Genomic DNA, 20847 nt, shown 5'->3' with positions numbered 1-20847 from the left:
CACTTACGAAAAAAGATTTAAACAAAGAATTGAACCTAATCCACAAAATAGCCAAACAAAACGGATATAAAAGAGAAAGTTTAAACCGGATCATTAACAAAATAAAAAACCCACCCAAAAACCAAGTTAACTAGAACCGTCAAAGATAAAAAAGAATACGCATTATTTACTTACAACAGTAACCATATACACTCTATAACGAACATTTTTAAAAAACATGGCCTAAAAATAGCCTACAAAACCACACGCAACAACACTAACATACTATACAATTCCAAAACAGTTAACAACATAAACAAATACAACTATTCAGGTGTCTACCGCCTAAAATGCAGTGACTGCCGAGCCAGCTATGTAGGGCTTACTGGAAGAAGTTTTTCAATACGATATAATGAACACGTAAATGCTATCAAACATAGACATTTTTCAGCTATGGAACAGCACATTAATGATCAAAAGCACAAATTTACAAACATCAATAACGACATGCAAATCCTTAATACTAATCCAAAAAGCCCCTTGCTCAGTATACTAGAAGAATTCTACATAAACCTAGATAAATACATCAACCCAGATTTTAACTTGAACGAAAATACAGACAAAAACAACATTCTTTTCCACGCTGTTATTCCCCTCCTAGCAGATTATTATTTAAAAAGAATCAACAAACAACAATCCATACATACAAATAAACCGCTCCAAGATCTCCCCTCCTCCAACCCCACTCCCGTCACAAGCGCTCCACCCATCCCTTCAAACCTCCCCTCCGCCACCGCAAATTACAGCCCCAGAATAACACGCAACAGATCCCGACAGGCAGCCACGCAGAATGCACGGTCTCAACATTTAACGTAAGTGATACGACATATAACTTACTTTCCACATCTCTACAACACATCATATTATACACTTATTATTTCTGCTTGCAGATACATTATTTTACAACATATAGAAGCCTCCACGCCACAACAAACGTGCAACTTTATCAAGACGCACGACATTTCAAACGCACTCCACTTCACAATAGTCACCCATTCAACTAGTAACGACACGCGGAAAAAAAGAAAATGTTTTCCTAACGACATACAGAATCTCAAGATAACTCCAACAACAGCAGCAGCTTACAAAATTGCATCAATATTATACTACATCACGTATTTCACTTGTAAAAAGAGGCAAAGCAACATAGTATAAATATGTACTCGGTCCTATTTATGTAAATATGTCATACATTTCTAACTGACCAGTTATATCAGATTATGATCCCACAAATGGTAACAACCCATAGTACTGTTGTTAACCTATGTTAACCCTATCTTACGTTTGAAAAATGTGCACATATAGCACTACATATCAGTACTTTTAATGTAAAGAATTTATTTTAATAAGCTACCATATACCAATATTTTAGGTAGAAAGAGTTCATTTTAACTGGATCACCCCATGCTTGTACAAGCGACAAAAATAAACAATATAAACAAGGGATTGAACCCTTTCCATCAGACTAACTTTAAACATTTCCAACTGGCTTTCATATTAGACCACAACTTTACAAATGATAACATACCATAGAACTAATGTCAATAAATGTAAACCCCATTTTAATATACAAAACAAGTACAGAAGGTACCACATACTTGTATTTTAGTATTAAGGATCTATTTTAATAATGTACTATATACCAGTATTTTAGTCATGAAGAATCTAAATTAACAAGGTTATTCTATGTTTCTTCCATTTGACTGAACCAAAAAAGTGAAATTTCATAACTTATATATAAGAATGTAACTAGACTATTGACATTTCAAAAAAAGCAGATATACAGTGACATACCTCAAACAACGGTATTTTTTGAAGACCCTACAATAGTCTCACTATTATCAATGTGCACAAATGCAAGAATAATTTTATTCTATACTTTGTAATATAAATTGTAATATGACAGCATGTAACAAACAGCATATGCTTTTGAACTAGAAATGTACACACTTTACCATTTCAGTAAGCAATTTGCCAGTGTTTTCATCAAATAGATGGGTTGTATTGAATGTAATAGTTTTGATACTGTATGTAGGGAAATATAGGACCTGTATACTCATTAATTTGGTCATGGTGAGCCTATAAATCTCACGCACATGTTTTCAAACTAAGATGTACCCACCAACATTCTAAACACAAAAATTTTTTTTGACTCAATTGAATTAACTAAAAGATCAATATTTTACATGTGATGTTTTTGTATATATCTTTTTTATATGTATGTCAACTGCAGATGATCCCTTAGGGGTCGAAACTGGTCTTGACCTAATTTACCAATTTTGAAGTAAATAAATCTGTGTATTGATAAGGTGGTAACTTTCTTTATACTGTAGTTATCAATAAGCATTAAATTTCCTTGTTACCATTCTAGGGTTAAAGAACACACGTTACCAAATACTTACGTCAGACCATCATAATTAACACGTACTTCTTTGCTAGTTTTTCTCTCAGAACAAACACACACTACCTAAATTAAAGTCTACTCTACTTCCATGATTTGCCACCTAACAAAACACTTCTTACATCTAATTTACTACTACCATTAACCCATTCCAGTCTGGGCCTTAATATCACTAACAAACGTTCTGGACTGGACATTTTTAAGGATCTTTAAAACATTATATCTCTGTACCTGTAGTAGATATTGGCATGATTCTTTTTTCTTTGTGCTTGTTTGAGAATCTAATTTTCAAAAGCGCTCTTTGTATCATGTCAACTATCACTTGAGTTTTTAAAATTGTTTATATATTAGACCACGTTTTGCGAATGGAAGAAAATTCTGACGGATAACTAAGCAAGTACAGTTTTCTGAAATACAGTTATATTTACCCTATTTCGCTAATATAAAATGTGCATTGCAATTACAAAACAACAATAATGAGTACGATATAAAAACAATAATTTTTCAATAATAATAATAATAATAATAATAATAATAATTGCAATAACGACAATTGGAGCTCTTACGAAATTTTATTTTAATTGATAAATTTTGTTAAAACTTACTCAAATGTAAAATTATTGTTCCATTTACCACAAAATACTTCTGTGAAAGAGAAAATAAGTCTTCTAAACAGACAACTTCACGAATATGTAGACAATCTTATGTATTCACGCAAATATGAAATACACGGGAACATGCGCTAGGCCGTAAAACGATCACCAATCATAATGAAATGCAAGTTGTTTCGAATTCATGTGTCAATAATATGTTCATTTGCGCATAAACTTATAATATATCATAAAATATCGAAAATATCACTTTCGCGAAGCACATGTTTGCCGTGAGAAACCATGTCTTAGAGCTCACTGAGTGACAACATCTACTGATGCATGCAGTTCAAAAATATCGTAAATTCTCTGACTTTGACATATAATACTGCCATCTGCTTAAAATACTCTCGTAACTAATACATGAAGAAACACAATGTAACCACCAGAATGCGTACATAGCTCGTTCTCGATTTTTAGCGAATTGTCAAACCTTACTACAGGCTATGCCCGCAGCGCGTCCTGAACATAATTTCGGCTGCTGCGAGCTATGCTCGCAGTTAGACCGGAAAGAGTTAATCACTTCATTAACTATGACTACGTCATTACTTAAATATCTCACTTAACATTACTTAGGTCACAATCACACTGTACTCATAAATCTACTTTCACTACATAACTACTTATACTACATACCTGTTCAACTTCTACCTTCGGCCTATTCACTTAACTTACTTCATCCGATTCCCTGTGCATTTGGAATACTCTGACTTGATGACTATTCCTGAACACCATTCGCATTTGGCCTGTTTCTCTCTGATGACTTAAATCCTCACGCCTTCCGTCACTTTGGCCTATAAAGTTTCCTCGCCTTCCTTCTCTGGATTGCCCCTGGTAATTCTCCTGAACCCTATCACTATCGAAATTTCTATCATTCCTCGGCTGATCATAATTATTTCCTCTCCAGCTATTCTGTCCATAATTCACATCTGCACGCCTCCCATCTTCCGATTCTCTCTGGTTACTCCTCTGATAATTATCTGACCTGTTTCCCCCTTCCTCTACGGTTCTACTTTGCGGTCGAATACCACCTACGCTACCATTCAGAGCCTCAAAACTATCTAATAATACCTCCATTTCTTTAATAGTACTGACTTTCTGCATGCAGGCAGCTTCCCTAATTCTATCAGAATAATGTTTTAACATAATCCTTACGATATCAACTTCTGAACCAATACTATTCAGATTTTTCCATACGAGCACGTATGTCAGAAAATATTCTGTCATAGATACTCCTTCCTGTTGTCTCTATTTACCAAGCATAATCCGTTCTTTCTCACGACCTTGGACATTCCCATCCCAAAACTTATAAATGAACTTCTCTTTAAATTCTCCTAAATTAGACATATTATTACGGTACACTTGAAACCAGGTTTTACTTTCACCGATGAAGGAATTAGACAAGATCTCTAACACGTATTCCCATTCAATAATATTATCCCTCAGCTTACCTGCAAATCTTTTCTCGACTAATGTTATAAATTCCATAGGATTAAACTGTTTTCCAGAAAACTTGGGCAAATCTTGGTCCCTATTGTATAAACCACTCGTTACTATTATTTCTCTGGTAATCTGACCTCTCATTTCTTGCCGTAGTACCCTCTGGCAATTTAAAACCTTTTCTTCCCCTATTCTCTCTGCATTCTCTTTCATTATTCTCAGTTCTTCCTGTAATTTTTTTTCTCTTTCTCTGTCACCTGCTGTGACAAAGTTTCCTGTTTGTTCTTTAGTTCACTGACCTGCCCAAGCTCTTTTTCAAATGTTTCTACCTTATTGACACATTCCCTCGTATCTTGCGCTACTGCATTATGGATCTTGTCTAGTCTTTTATCTATGATCTCATGAATTTCTTCCTGGGTATTAGAAATCTTAGTACTTAACTCTACGATATTCTCTGTACATGTTCCTTTGACATGCTCAATTTGAGTACGAAAATCGCTTTGACTCAACTCCATTTCTCCTTTAAGATCAACACACTCTTTATTTATTTTCTAACGTAGATATTTGATTAGTTACCTCTACTATCTTAGTATCTATTTTAGAATTTAGTGATTCACTTAACCCATCTATTTTATCATTGATCACATTAAAATTTTCGTTCCTACTACCAATCATTTCTTCCATCTTACTACTTACGGAGTTAATCTGTTTATTACAATTTTCATTAATAGTATCAATCATTTTCTCCATCTTACTACAGCTACCAATCACTTCTTCCGTTCGTTTATCATTATTTTCGTTATTAATATCAATCTTTTCCTCCATTCTACTACTGAACTCGGTAAATCTGGCCATCAGCAAATTTTGAAAATCTTGGTTCATCCCCACTGAGACTACCTTTTGAGTTTCAGTGTGCTTCTCAATTTCTGCACTTTCCTGAATTACCTCAGAAACTTCCATCTTTTTCACCTGCTCCCTATTTTCAATTTCACCTTGGATGTTCTTAGAAGCAACAGCCTCGTCATCGCGTGACTAGCTGTTGTCTTCCTTGTCCATCTTTGGTTCAGTACTGGTAGTACGCGATCTCAAATTAATTTCCCTCTTCAAATCCCTTGACATGCCACCAAAATACAAATGTATATCACAAAATTACACTCCTGACAATTACCAGTAATAATTCCGTTGCCTTAAATGTGCATACTCTTCCCAAAATGAACCCATGATATGCTGTCATTCAAAACAAGTTCTGAATTTATTCGAGTCCCACTTTGCGGCGTCACAATGTAGATGTTCTTTACTCGCTTACTTACTTGAAAACATACTAATCTGAATTTAAATTGAAAATTATGAAAAGTAATATTCATTAAATAAAATACATAATCATCGGACCTTGTACTCACACTTAGATCTTACCTGCTTACTTACACATACATTATTTGAAGGGCGCCAGCTTCAACTCAGTGCAGCAATAAGAGAATGAGATTCTTGAATATCTCTAGGGTGTGGGGTAATAAGCTTACTTGTGACAACATACCATATAAATTCTGGGAAAAGGAGATTGGCATTCGGGTTCCCCATTAAATTTGAGGTTAAGAAATTTTACTGTTTAAATAAAACGATTAATTAATTTGATACAACAAAATATATTCTTGAAATAATTTCAATAAAAATAGTGAGAAGTGCTGCGATTAAAACAGATGAGAATATAAACTTATGACATTGCAACTGAAAGAAACTAGGCATGAATTTGAATTCTTCTTGACCGGACATTCAACAATTATACACAAAATTTATCCCTCACTAGTTCACTTGACTGTACCTTCGACACTGAGTGTAATTATGACATACTCCTTTGATATGGTGTTTAAAAATCAAATCAAAATCTCTTTATTTGCAAATGAGGTGTCTACCTCGGTGGCAAACGGTACACTAAAATACATTATTGTCAAGCACTAAATATTAAATTAACAAGAGAAGAAAATTTTTCCTATAATACAATATTATACAATTTACGCTAACAATGTTTTCTATTAAACACACAGCTAATCCTTAATAAATTTATATTGTTTACAAAATTCTAATTATAATATCTCCTGTACTACTTACAAATATAGTCAACTGATATACAGTATGTGGAATTGCTTCAAATGACACTATAAAACTGGTATAACATTAACATTTACATTGCATTTATTTATTTATTTTTTTTTTTTTTTTACCCGTTCTGGATCCTAAGTAGCATAACGACCTGCTGCGTCTTAACCAGAGCCCCTTTTGCCACCACTTTTCAGAGTTCCTGAAGGGCCTTCACAGCTACCGTAGCGGTCCCAGGGCCCTCGAAGTCCCCACTGTACTTCACCCCTACAGGCAGTCCCCTACTTTGGCTGTCCAAACTCCTTAGACCAGGGGATGGAATTAATTTATTCACACACATTTTTTTATTTACAATAACCTGCACCGGTCGAATGCCCTCTAACACTTCATTTATTTTCTCTGTTGCTGTTTATTCTCTTCTTGAATATCTGTATAGATTTTGGAAAAGGATCAAACACTACCCCTGGTAAACTGTTCCACTCCTTCACACCCTTCCCAATGAATGAAAATTTACCCCAATCGCTTCTGCTAAAATTCCTTCTAATTTTATATTTGTGGTCAGTCCTGCCAATATAATTATTTTCCAACTGAAGCCTCTCACGGATATCTCCCCATGCTTCTTCTCCTGTATAGGCTCTATATAATCCTGTAAGTCTAGTTTTCTCCCTTCTCTTACTTAAAGTTTCCCACCCAAGTTCCTTTAACATTTCTGATACACTACCCTTTCTCCTGAAATCCCCTGTTACAAATCTTGCTGCTTTCCTCTGCACACTATCTATTTCTTTTATTAGGTATTCTTGGTGAGGATCCCAAACACTGTTTGCATATTCCAATAATGGACGAACCATACTCAAGTAACTTTTTTCTTTTAATTCTTTATTGCATCCTTTAAGTAGCCTCATTATGACATGTAATGATCTGTATGCTTTCCCAACAATGTCATCAATATGACCCTTCCAGTGCAAATTACTTTCAAATCTCACACCTAAGTATTTGCACTTGCCATCTTTTGGGATAACTACCTCATCCAAAGTATATTCAAATTCAGTTTTAAAGCTCCTGTTTGTAAAGGTTGTAACAGTTGATTTGCCTCCATTAACCTTCATATTATTTTCTTCAACCCATTGTTGGATACTTTCAAGGTCCCTTTGTAATTCTGAACAATCCTCAATGTTGTTTATTTCTCTATAAACAATTATGTCATCAGCATACAATCTTATTTTTGATGTTATATTGTTCCCTAAATCATTTGCGTATATTAAGAAAAGTAACGGACCGATTATACTACCCTGTGCAATTCCCTTCCAAACTGTCTCTTCCTGAGATACATTATTTCCTACTTTGACTTTCTGAACCCTTGAATTTAGAAATGCTTTTATCCAACGTGTAACCCTTACGTCCAATCCTATTCCCTCCAATTTCTTTAATAATATTCCATGTTCCACTCTATCAAAGGCTTTGGAAAGATCTATGGCTATGCAATCTAACTGACCTCCTGAATCCAACTGATCTGATATGTCCTGCTGAAATCCCACCAGTTGTGCCTCACAAGAAAATTTCTTTCTAAATCCATACTGGCTCCTCATGAACCAATTTTTATCATCACATATCCCTCTGATGTACTTCGATATTAAACTCTCCAGAATTTTACAAACTATACTGGTCAGGCTGATTGGTCTGTAGTTCTCTGGTTTCCTTTTATCACCCTTTCCTTTATAAATTGGTATTATTATAGATTCCTTCCATTCCTTTGGTATTACACTATTATTTATGACATAGTCAAAGAGAAATTGTAAATAAGGCACTATGTACCACCCCATTGTCTTTAATACCTCCCCAGTAATTTGATCACTTCCTGCAGCTTTTCCTTGCTGAAGCAGTTGGATTTCTCTGAAAATATCTTAGTTTGTGAATGAGAAGCTTCTTGTTTCCCTCTGTCTCTCTCCCTCTCTATCTTCTGTTTCGGTTTCCAACTCTTGACAATCATCTACTGAATCTCTAAATTCCCTACTAAATAGGTTTGCTTTCTCAGTATCTGTTAAATAGTGTTCACCCCCTTCTCCCACCATTGTAGGAATTTGGACTCCTTTTCCTTTTTGATTCCTGATATATGAATACAGCTTTTTCCATTTCCCTTTGTGGTCATTACCCTCTTGAAGTATGCCATTCATATAATTCTCTTTTGCTTCCTTTTTCACTCTATTCAGTTCCCTCATTAGCTGTTTTCTAGTTTCTCTACTCTCCCTACCCTCTTTGATTTTCCTGTTTACTATTCTACATTTTCTTTTTAATTTTCTTATTTCCCTTGTATAATAAACAGGGTCTGAGGTCATTTTACCCTTCTTAACAGGTACAAATCTCTTCTCTCCTTCCCAAATAATTCCTTTAAATTTAGCCCAAAGTGTATCCACGTTACTCCCTTCACTTATCCAACAACTGAATTGTGATTTAAGGTAAGTCCCAAATTCATCAACTTTAGTTTTTCTGTACAATTTCTTGTCTTGTGTAACCCTCTTATTAAGCCTTTTTAGTACGAGTCCTACATCCGTTATCACAGCCTTATGGTCTCCTATTCCTTCAATTACCTCAGTTTTATCAACAATTTCCCATGGTTTAACCAAGAATACATCTAGTAAGTTATTGAGACGAGTCGGTTCTTGTACTACTTGTGTAAATCCTCCCTCCCAAATTAACTTATTTGCCAGTTTCTGTTCATGGGCTTCACTTGCAGCTCCTTTCCATTCAACTTCAGGCAAATTTAGATCTCCCCCAATTATTACCATATCATTATTATTGTTTTTATGAGTATAATCTATTATTTTTTCAAAGATTTCCATGTCTCTTTCCTCTCTTCCAGGCCTGTACGTTCCTATAATTCCCACCTCCTTCATATTATCACAAACTAATTTTATCCCTAATATTTCATCCCTTTCATCGGTAAACCATTCATGTGAACAGTAAGTTTCCTTCACCAGAATAAACACCCCCCCTCCCTTTTTATCTCCTCGGTCTCTACGATAGACTGTGTACCCTTCTGGAAATACTTCTCTATTAACCACCCCTTCTTTCAACCACGATTCCACTCCTATCACCACATCAGTCTCATAAGATTCCATCAATGTACCAAATTTTAATTGTTTATTTACTACACTTTGACAGTTTACCAAGAGCAATCTCAGACACCCTTCCTCCCTAAAACTTGACTGTTGCAATTGGGTAACTTGAAATTCCTTACTATCCTGAGTTTCTTTTTCTAGTTGACTGAGCCAGCTTGAAGTACAGCTGGCTCTTTCTACTAGTTTTCCTGGTCAGTATTATAACTCAAGGGAGTTGCCTGTTTTACAGTACATATCTTAAGATTAATAAAATCTAGAACAATATTTGCTATCTTTCGTTTACCTGAATTGTTTAGATGGAGGCCATGTTTTGTATAACAGTATCTCTCAAAACTGCTGCATTCAATAACTTGAGTATTCCGAAAATGTTTACAAATTTTAACAATATCTGTATTGACCTTGTCCACTTCAATGTTCACACACGAGTCTCTACTCAAATCATGCCTGTGGGGCACGTTCACTACAAAAACGTTAGTGTGGGTCAGCTTCCCTAGTGTATGTTTAAGTTGTGATCTTACGTTCTTGGCATCGTCGAGAGCTACGTCGTTCGTCCCACCGATGATAAGCACTGCATCGCCGCTCCCGAAGTTCCTAGTTGCTGCTTCTACGTTTTCCACAACACTGCTGATAGAAGCTCCTGGATATATTTCTCCGGTTGCTGCTATATTCTCGTCGTCAATCACTCCCGCAATTCCCCTTCCTTGGCTATCACCAAACACAGCTACCTTCGCTGATTTAGGCCTAACTGGGTCTTGAATCTGAATTCTAGGCCTGAATTTTAAACTCGGCACGGCAACGGATCGCGATGATTTGGTTTCACGCGCGCGATCACTTTCTTCCAGGATTAAATTATTTAGGGCAGAAAACCTATTTCTAATGTTTATTTCCGGAAATTCAGTTGTAGATTTCTTCTTAGCCGGCCATCCACGAACTACTTGACACCACGTGCTCGAGTTTGTTACTTGTACCGGTATATCACTCGAAGAATGGTCAGTCCCAAATTCTAGCGATCGCAGTCTTTCTTTTAATTCTTGATTTTCAACTTTAAGAGTCTCATTATCCTTTTTTAGAATGTTTATAATTTCTAATGCACTTTTATATTCCTCATCGACTGTTTTCGGTGCTTCGTCAACGCCGTCCCCAACAACAACATTCCGAACACACTGCTCACAAATCCAGTCAACATTTTCATTAGTTTTTACGTTTCTAGGGCAATTTCCGCACTTATAATGCCACCATCGATCACATGAATCACACAACATTCCATTTTTCACTAATTTTCGACATTTTCCGCACTTTTCGTCACATTTTACGGTTAATTTACTCGGAGAATAAAACACTACGTCGTCATTACCGGGCGCCATTTTGAAAAAAAAAGAAAAAAGCGTAATTTGATTATGTATCCTTTTTCTTTCACTGACAACTAAGTATCCATGTGACTGCTTCTTCTCCATCGAGAGGACTTCTTTGTAAGTCTGTCCTGTATGCTTTCATGGTAAGTGTATCCCTCTAACTGAACTGACCGACTTAGGTCTCACCTTCCACTTGACTCCATCACTGTTCACCTTCCACTTTACTTCTTCTCTCTTCACCTTCCGTTTGATTAATGACCGACTGAGGCCTCACCATCTCGTTCACTCTCTGACCAACTGTGGCCTCTGCTTCCAATTGAGTAATGACTGACGCTACAATATGCAGCCACCTTATATGGACAGTTAGTTGACACACCTACGCAATCTCCGGGAATAACTATGATCTACTCCCACCTCGCGAAAAATGCTTTACACTATGGCGAAATCGCCCGCGGCTCCCAGTAGGTATCTCCAAGAACGTGAGCTCATCGCTAAACGCGCACGATGACGTAGCGATAACTTGGCAGTAACGCCAGCAGTATTGCACAATGTAACAATGTCATATCCGCATCTGATATACAGCAACTCTTACTGTACATGTTTTTAGTGTTAATGTACACACACCTATATATGCATACATATAACTACAATCATGCAAGTGACAAGCATTGCAGAATTGAATTGAATACTAATTATAATACAATCATAGTAATCTCACAGATATAATAATAATAGAACGGACAGAATAATAATAATACAGATATCACCTTGTAACGGGATTTGAACCGTTACAGAAGAGCAACTATTTTTGCCCGCTTCATTGGTGAAATGTCCATTTTAAAACAAACACAAAGTTTTCCTCTCGGAAACACATACTGTATTTACCCGAGTAATCCCCGCCGTCGAATAATGCCCTCACCCTCATTTTAGAAATGCTCATTTTGAAAAAATGAAATGAACTAAAATTCCTTTCATCGGACGAGTAACTTAGGCATAAACAAATACTTCGTATCACTCCGCGAGGTCCACGTGGTCTTTACACAAATATCACTGCTATGAAATATATTTTCCATGAAAATGAGCAAGTAGGTCTACTTACGTGACAGGTATTTCATTCATCTAAACTTCCAATAGGCTCAATTCCCTGTAGATGGGAAGATTCATTGTCTTTTGCATCACTAGAATCCTCTCCTAAATTACAAGTTCATCACACTCCACATCTTACGCCCGTAGGGGGCTGGAATATCTAATTGAAAGATAAAATCACAGCGACGAGTAATATGATCAAGATTATGCAATTAATAAACGCCCGACACATTTTAGGTTATCTAAAGCTTACGAACATAACCTGGATTTCCCAACACATAGGTAGGCCTAAAATGAATTCTCGATTATAGCTAGTATCCTCTACAGTACACAACTGGGTGACTTTCAATGAAGAATGAAGGAATACTGACTTACATTTTGAGTGACGTACAATGTGTAGGCTATAATTGGTTTTTCTTATTCCCTTTCTTAATGCTTTCTGCCACCAAGTTCAATAACCATTCACTCTCTTGGAAAGTCATATTAGGCTTCTTTCACCGTTTCTGCTCAATTGCAGACATAATTTATGCAAATTAGGTGCAAACCCCGGATGGAATCAAAAACTTGTTTACAATTCGATAGTGGCGGTGCAACACCCCAACATATATTAGGAATAAACGACATAAGTCATAGATTACAAGTAACAACTCTCATTATTGTTCCGTATTGAAGATGACGTTAGGCATAGATATCAAGGATAATTAAATAAAAAACACCTATTCAATACTTTCCACGTTTAATGTGGTTATTATCTACATGATTTTATGTAGACTCATTTGGTCAGGTACATGTTTCACCCATTATTTTGGGCATCTTCAGCCTGTAAACAACCTTTAGGTCAAGGTTTGGGACCTTTTTAACTAAAGGCTGAAGATGCCCAAAATAATGGATGAAACATGTACCTGACCAAATGAGTCTACATAAAATCATGTAGATAATAACCACATTAAACGTGGAAAGTATTGAATAGGTGTTTTTTATTTAATTATCCTTGATATCTATGCATAAGTCATAGAGACGTGCACGTACAGAAAAATGTCAAAATAGCAAATAATACAAGATAAATCAGTAAACACAACAAGGATACGGAATAACGGAAGCAAGGGGAGGGTGCGGAGGCCTACCCATATGAAGTATAGAGGTGGGGAAATTGCGTAGCAGACACCAAGAAAATAACACCAATATTTTCAAAAAATATAAAATATAATAAATAAATCTTTCTATACACTACAATTCAAAACTTTTAAACGAAAATTAAATAAGTTGGGGTGAATAGAGAATTAGCCATTAACACAACCTTACTTAGTAAAATTAAGATGAAGTAATTAAATGAATTACATAAAATAAAAAAATTCATTCCTAAATAAAGGTTCCTTTATATGATACTGATATTTATATAGGCTATATACTGATGCATCAGTTGAATCATATAATTACCATGGAAAGTACACATTTTAAGTATTTTCAATTAAATGAAACTTAAACCTTTAAACTAGAAAAAGGAAGAATATATATAGCAAATCGAGGAGGACTCGGACAGCACCCAGTCGAAGTAAATGGGACACCGCAAATACAGACCTGAAAGGCACACCACCGTACATGACCAATAAAATAAGATCACAATTACGGACAGAATATAACGACCACCAACACGTGCCGTGTTTACCAAACTTTTTGCCCAAGATCAAAAAATTTACAATCCCAACACCATGGTAAACAAGCCCGATAATTAACCCACAGTAACATCACCAAAATAGCACGAGCAGAAAACTTCACATAGCTTCAAAACACAAAACCAAACCAAGGGCTTCAGATGAAAATCAATCTATATCGTATTCACGGAGCCGTCCACACGATATGGTCATCGCGACAGACACAATACACATTCTCATCAACAATAATATTACGTAACTGTCAAGCACAATAAGATAACAACAACAATTCCAAACCAAAGATAAGATAAGGTATCACATCCTTCGCTCCAGGGCTGTCCAACCCTCGACTTATAGAACGTTATTCGCATTGTTGAAAGTACGATAACATTTGTACGATATTACACCAACAATAGTGTCTATTTTAAAAGCCCCAAGTGGAATGAAAATAACCTAACTAACTCAAATAAGGTATACACTAAGACATGAAGCATTTATCATCTTGTAAAAGTTACTAATGAAAATAATAATAATAACGTAAATAGAATATTAAAGAAAATTAAAGAGAGAAATGTGAGTGCAGTGTAAGGTCAATTTACGGGCACACAATAGCCAAAAACACGACAAGAACCACAAATATCTCCCACAGGAGAAACATAGACATGAATATGAGCCCACAATACATCACGATAGAGGAAACCAAATAAAATACCAAATTACAAGGAAAAACGTCACACGCGTACGGGCACAGCATAGAAAATCACCAGCAAATGCACAGGAAAGTAAATCCCGAGCGAAGAGAATGACGAATTTAAATCAAAAGACATGAAAAATTTCAAATATTATCTTAGCACAATAATGACATCACAAACTGAAGATATCCATATACCACACCAAAACTGAATATAATACGTACACAGTAAAATAATATTAACAGAATTAATACATCAAATATATATACAAGTTGGTCTTATGCTAAAATAACTCACCTCGTAATTTGACCTTAACACTAGCACTTCACCAGAATCAAATTAAACTACCTACATAACTACATATATACAGAAGGAACACACGTATAATACAAAAATAATGTCACTTCCATCACTAAGATGGGAATTTTTCCCGGTTATCATCCAACTCCAGTTGGAGGAGACATTGCTTTGGTAACGGTCACAGTAGCCATCCTTGCAACGACTAGTCTCCAAGACTTCCTGCGCAGAATGCCACGCTTACATCACACTCATTAGTACCAAATGTAATCTGGTAGATAGCGTAGCAGTCCATGTAGCTGCCTACAGTGCAGTCACACGCTTAGAAACGACAACACACAGAGTAACTATGCGAAGGAAAGGTACACCACTCCTCATATAGGCTGATATTATCAGAGTCCACGAAATACGAAGTCTTTCTTAATTTAATACTTCAAATACAGTAGAACTCCAGCCTCATATGATCGTGGTAAAATAATAGTTCAGTACAGTCACTAGGCTGGGAACTTAAGGTCCATACCAGACAGCAATAGTTCGCCAAAATAATAAGTGTCAAAAATAGACACAATTTAAATAAATGTGCCATAACCGTAGATTGTCCAAAGTATATGACATAATAATAAGTTTTTTTAATAACGCTACAGCGGCAGCATGTAGTCATTTTTTTTCTGTACGTCAGTATGAAAAAAATGCAATTCAAACTGAGATTGAAACGAAAACTTGGTTTTTGTAAACCGAGATAATAAATTCTGTGGTGAATACGGAAGTGAGCGTTATCCGAAATAATGACATATCTGAGTTTTGAAAATCTAAGATAACAGCAAAAGTTACAAACACTGGTGAACACAGGCCTAAAACACTTCTCACACATGGTCTCTTTTTACTGGACAGTAACACGACCGATGGTGGATAATTCTTTTTGTGGAATGTAAACCCTTTAAATAGACACACCAGCAAAATCTGATGTTAGTTTTGCGATACAGTAAAACCTCGTTAATTCGAAGTCTTTGTAATACAGAAATAGGGCTTCCAATTATGTGATTTCGAATTAACACCCATCTTGTAATTCAGAAATACCAACCCTCACCAGTTTTTGGGGATCCTTCTTTTCCGCATACTGCTGCAACGTGATATTGTGGCTTTCCTTAAAACGCTGAATACAAAAGAATTACAATTTCACTCTGTTTTCAACTGTGAAACACACTATAGGCACACCGAAGTGAGTGAAAGTGCAGAAAGCTACCCCTGCACGTTCCGGAAGATGCGTTCTATCATCACGTGGAGAAAGTTTGAATTTAAATTACTCGTAAAATACGGTACTATTTAAAAAAAAATGTAAAGTCAGTTTAAAATTAAAAGTCTGAATTGTTTTCTGTTTAAATTGACATACGGGGACAGTTTTCTTCCAGCACAAAGCATAACTGTACACTGAGCATCGAAAACTAGGTGAGCCAGGAGCGTGTTGCCAACCTTGACGCAAATAAAACCTGCACCCCAATTTCGTGGTTCGAATTTTTTTAAAAAATATGCGGGGATTATTTGCATAAATACGCTAAATAACACACACTGTTGCTACACATACAAGCACTCAACTGAACTGGAGGGGGCCAACAATTGTTGTTCATGGTCAAGGCAACAATAGTCCTTCAACAGTACAACAGTTGGGCAGATAAAATCGGTTACAGCTAACCAACTTCAGTTCTTTGTAAAATATGAGCTTGCCCCAATTAATTTGCACACTACTGTATATTTACGGTATATCTCATACACCTAACAAGTCATAAACGTGAAAATTGGTATTTGTAATCTGAAAATCCTTTTAGAAGGTTGAAAAAAGTATTGAAAAACCAGGTGAATTTTTAAAATTAATATATCTCAAAAAGTTAACATTTTAGAGACATGAAATTTTGAATTTGGAATTTCCTTTAAAAATAAATATGTATTTTTTGTTTTTGAAAAAGCCATGTAATGGGGTTGGAAAGATGTGGAACATACATACATACATACATACATACAGTGGTGGAAATATTTATTGCATCACCTTTTATAATTAACAATTTTTGTTATAATCATTGAATAACTGAGCTCACTTGGCTAATTTCTCCCTATTTCTATCAGAAATGAACATGTGCAGTATTTTTTGCCAATTTCATTTTATTCTTAATTTTTTGTTTATATAAAAAAAATTTATCATTTGACACTTTCTTGATGAAAGGATGTAAATGGATGTGTGAGCTATTCTGTTTGCTCTTCTGTTTGCTCTTCTGAAAAATGAATACTAATTTTGAAAGAAACACTGCATATTAATGTTGTAACATCACACTGATCGATTTTAGTGTTTTTAAAAGCACAGTTGCCGCATATGAATGCAGTGTTGCCATTCCCGGCCGTGTCGGAGATTTTAATCGCTTCTGATTAACTCTTCTGGCTCGGGGACTGGGTGTTTGTGTCCGTCCCAACACTCTCTTCTTCATGTTCAGACAACATACGACACTACCAACCACCACAGAAACGCGCATTAGTGATTATATCGCTCCATATAGGGTTCGAGTCAGGAAGGGCATCCGGCCGTAAAACAGGGTCAAAACCACAAGTGCGACTCAGTTCGCACTCGCGACCCCACAGGTGTGGGAAAAGTGGTGTGGAAAGAAGAAGAGGGAAGAAATAACCACAGAATCTTACCTTCAGCGCACATTTGTCGAGCTGCCTCAAACAGACATTATGTTCTCCTGCATTCAGTTTTTCTCAGTGTGCAATATCTAGGCACCAAAAAGTTGCATTTTTTTGTAACATAGTGACTCTCATTTTCTGCTCCAGGAAGACACCACCGGTTTGTTTCAAAAGCTTCAGGTACCGTACTGAATATTCATTTAGTATGAAAATATTTTTTCATTTAAATGTGAGGAGACTCGCATTATAAGTTAAAAGAAATGAAATATTACCTGTTCATTGTCGTCCTGTAGAGTACAATGGGCTTTTAAGACATAAAACCATGGAAGGACCAGATGTAAAGTCTACTCCTCATCACCCTCAAGATCAATTGTAGCTTCCTTAAATGGCTAAAGAAATGTTATAAGCAGGCCAGTAATGTTCTGATCATAACTGAGCAATTCACCAGAGTCACCCTACTTTTCTAAAATAATTCTCATGGTATCTATCTGGGAGTGAAGTAATTGCAGCACGTCATAATCACTGTTCCACCAAATGGAAACATATGGTTATAACCTCACACATAGGCCTCTTCTCTTAAAGTACGAAACCAGAGATTTCACTGAATAGATAACAGCTAACACATTAGGAACACTTTCTTTCAAAAAGGGTTCACTCAGAACATGCTTCAAGACCGTATTAATAATATGAGCCATGCATGGAAGACGCTTGTATATGCTGAGGGCCTTAACAATGTTGCTTCCCTGGTCTGTTACAAATGTAATTTTTCAAATGTCTTCATGAGAAACGCCATGTCCTTTCAAACAATCTTCCAATTCACTGCGAATATTTTCACCAGTTTCTGGACAGTCAGGGAAGGCTGAACACATTAACACATACTTCTTGAGAGACCAAGCTGCATTTATATAATAAAATGTGACAGACATATAGTGCACACCCAATTATATGTAGACAGGTCAGTGGTACTCGCACAGATACCAGATTTAATAGCACGTACTATATCAAGAAGCGTTTTAGTGTGCACTTTGTCTGCGAAAGTTTGTACCTTCCTAGCAACTGTGTCTCGAGAGGGTATAACATTCTTAATATCCGCTGAGCCATACTTTTTGCCCATTTCTATCAGCGTTTGCCCTAAATTTAAAAATCCTGCACCCTCAATAGTTGTAAACAGTCTCAAGTCCTTGACGCACATTTCCACGCACTTATCAGTCACCAAGTCCTTGTCCTCTTTCAAAATATTTTTAGACTCTGGAAAAATTTGGGTCAAATTTGGAGACGTATCGCAACATACTTGAGGTTCCTGAATGGGTGCTAGGTAGCTTTTTACAAAAATTGCATTGCGAGTAACCTACTGGCTTATTTGATACCTGTTCCTAAATACATGAAAAGTTTTCCCATGCTAGACTTGAGCCCAGTTTCATTGATAGAACAAATCCACCGCTTTTTAATTTTTCTTTAATTTCCTTTACGGTTGATTTGTTTATTTTCCTGCTGATTGCACTTCTCTACAACTGAGCTGCACTCGACGCAATACGTAGCTACACTTACATATAACGGCACATTCACATTGCATCAATAGCAAACTTCACGTTCACTTTTGTTAAGTCCGGCAGTCCGAACGGGTCCCAGGCAACCTGTCAGGCTTAGGGAAACCCAGGTTTTGGTTTGCTATGACGAGCGCGCTCAGTCCGCGTGCACTCTTGCTTCACAGATGCTCTAGCTAAGCTGCTTTGCTTGTTGCAGATCAGCTTGGGGCAGGCAGGCCTGAAGTACAATATGTGCACCTTTGCTTAAGACATCTTCCCCACAAGTTTACTTTTTATTAGAACTTCTAATGGATTTGCTAACGCAGTTGTTCACAAAGTTTGTTAAGCCCAAAATTGTCAAAATCTCCTCATTGCTTGAAGTTGAGTACAACTTGATTCAAAATGAAAGAATTAATGATTAGTTGGTTAATGGCTTTCAGACTTTGAACATAGTGAATTATCTCCCGGATACAGATAAATCCCTTTTCTTTTCATCATTGTGAAACTACTTTTGCACTGTGTGTGACTACATCATCATCAAGTTTCCACTGAAGGATGATGTGTTGAAGCATGCTCAAGTTGCTAGGCTAAAAAAAATTGAAGATTCACAGTTTTCTTCCATTTGTTTTTTCTTGGAAAAGTTTCCAACATGTTATGCAAGGAAGAGAATGAAACTACAGATGAGGTGGTGAATGAGCTCAGAGACAACATTTTACAGCTCTTCAGATAGATGACACTTTGTCTGAAAATCAAGATGCTGCAAGTGATTCCGGTTGGGCACAAATATCAAGAATTCCTGGAGCCGATGGACTTCTTAAGTATAACCAAATTTCTAGTTTAATTCTCTCTTTTCTCATACCCCCATACCTCAGCTAAAAAAGGCCACAACTATTACTTTAAAGTTGAATTAGCATGCGGCTTGCAGTGTATATTATATTATTTCTTGCCTGTGTTACGTTATTAGGTTAAAAGACGATATGAAATGGTTCAACCTTTCAATACTATTAAATTAAGAAATGTAAGTTTACATTCCTATTTAATTTGGTACTGTTTTCGACCAGTATTTTTGGTCATCATCAGCCGATCACAAGTAAGTGTAGAACAATGCACAGATAAATAAAATGCGAAGCTAAAATATTCTGCATTGTTTTCTTATGCCTAACCAAAACGGACGTTTTTAAAGAAGATGCGGTCACGTAACTGTGTTGCAGTGAAGACGGAAGCGAAAGAATTCCTACCTTGTCATAGGAAAGCTCGATAAGTCACAATGTTTTAAGGGTGTCGGGTACTTTCCACGGAAAGTAGTTTTCTCTGTAAAGAGCCTTTTCCATGTCGAAAATCGCCATGTGAACCAATGTTGTTGCAGGAGTAAGCAATCTGTGTGGATAGCAAACTTGCATTACTTTGGCGTGGTGTAAACAGTGTTGCAAAGCCGGGCATCGATAACTCTTTCAGAGATCCTTAAAGTTTACCATAGAACACGAATCGTACGATTGTTTGACCATTTGGTTACATCACCTTTGCCCTTCCAGTTGTCACTCTTTTACTGTTCGGCGAGACTGTGATAACCTCATCTGGTTCCACAGTGCGATTGAAGAGGTTCGCAAGAACGCAGGTGCTGCAGTCACCAAGAATGTTCCATGCCTCAGCCAGGATATCATATGATACTGCAATCCATCTGGTCTTATGATTTTTAATATTACTAAGACCATCTTTGTTAAAGATTAAAATCTGTCCATTAAGCGGATAATTTTTTCTTCGATTATGTGGTGGTGTCTATAACACGAATAACTATGAGTTTTACCATTATTTCTTCTTGGCACCATTACAAT

The 20847-nt window shown here is 36.3% G+C and overlaps 1 protein-coding gene across 2 annotated transcripts in view; it reads left to right on the top strand.

The window, feature by feature from the left end:
• Nucleotides 1-20847, top strand: part of LOC136875964 (uncharacterized) — a 672636-nt gene that overhangs the window by 448475 nt on the left and 203314 nt on the right. The gene's annotated exons all lie outside the window — the stretch shown is intronic.

This window comes from Anabrus simplex, chromosome 6 (assembly GCF_040414725.1).
Source record: "Anabrus simplex isolate iqAnaSimp1 chromosome 6, ASM4041472v1, whole genome shotgun sequence".
Lineage (NCBI taxonomy): Eukaryota > Metazoa > Arthropoda > Insecta > Orthoptera > Tettigoniidae > Anabrus > Anabrus simplex.
This window is presented reverse-complemented; position numbering and strand designations above follow the sequence as displayed.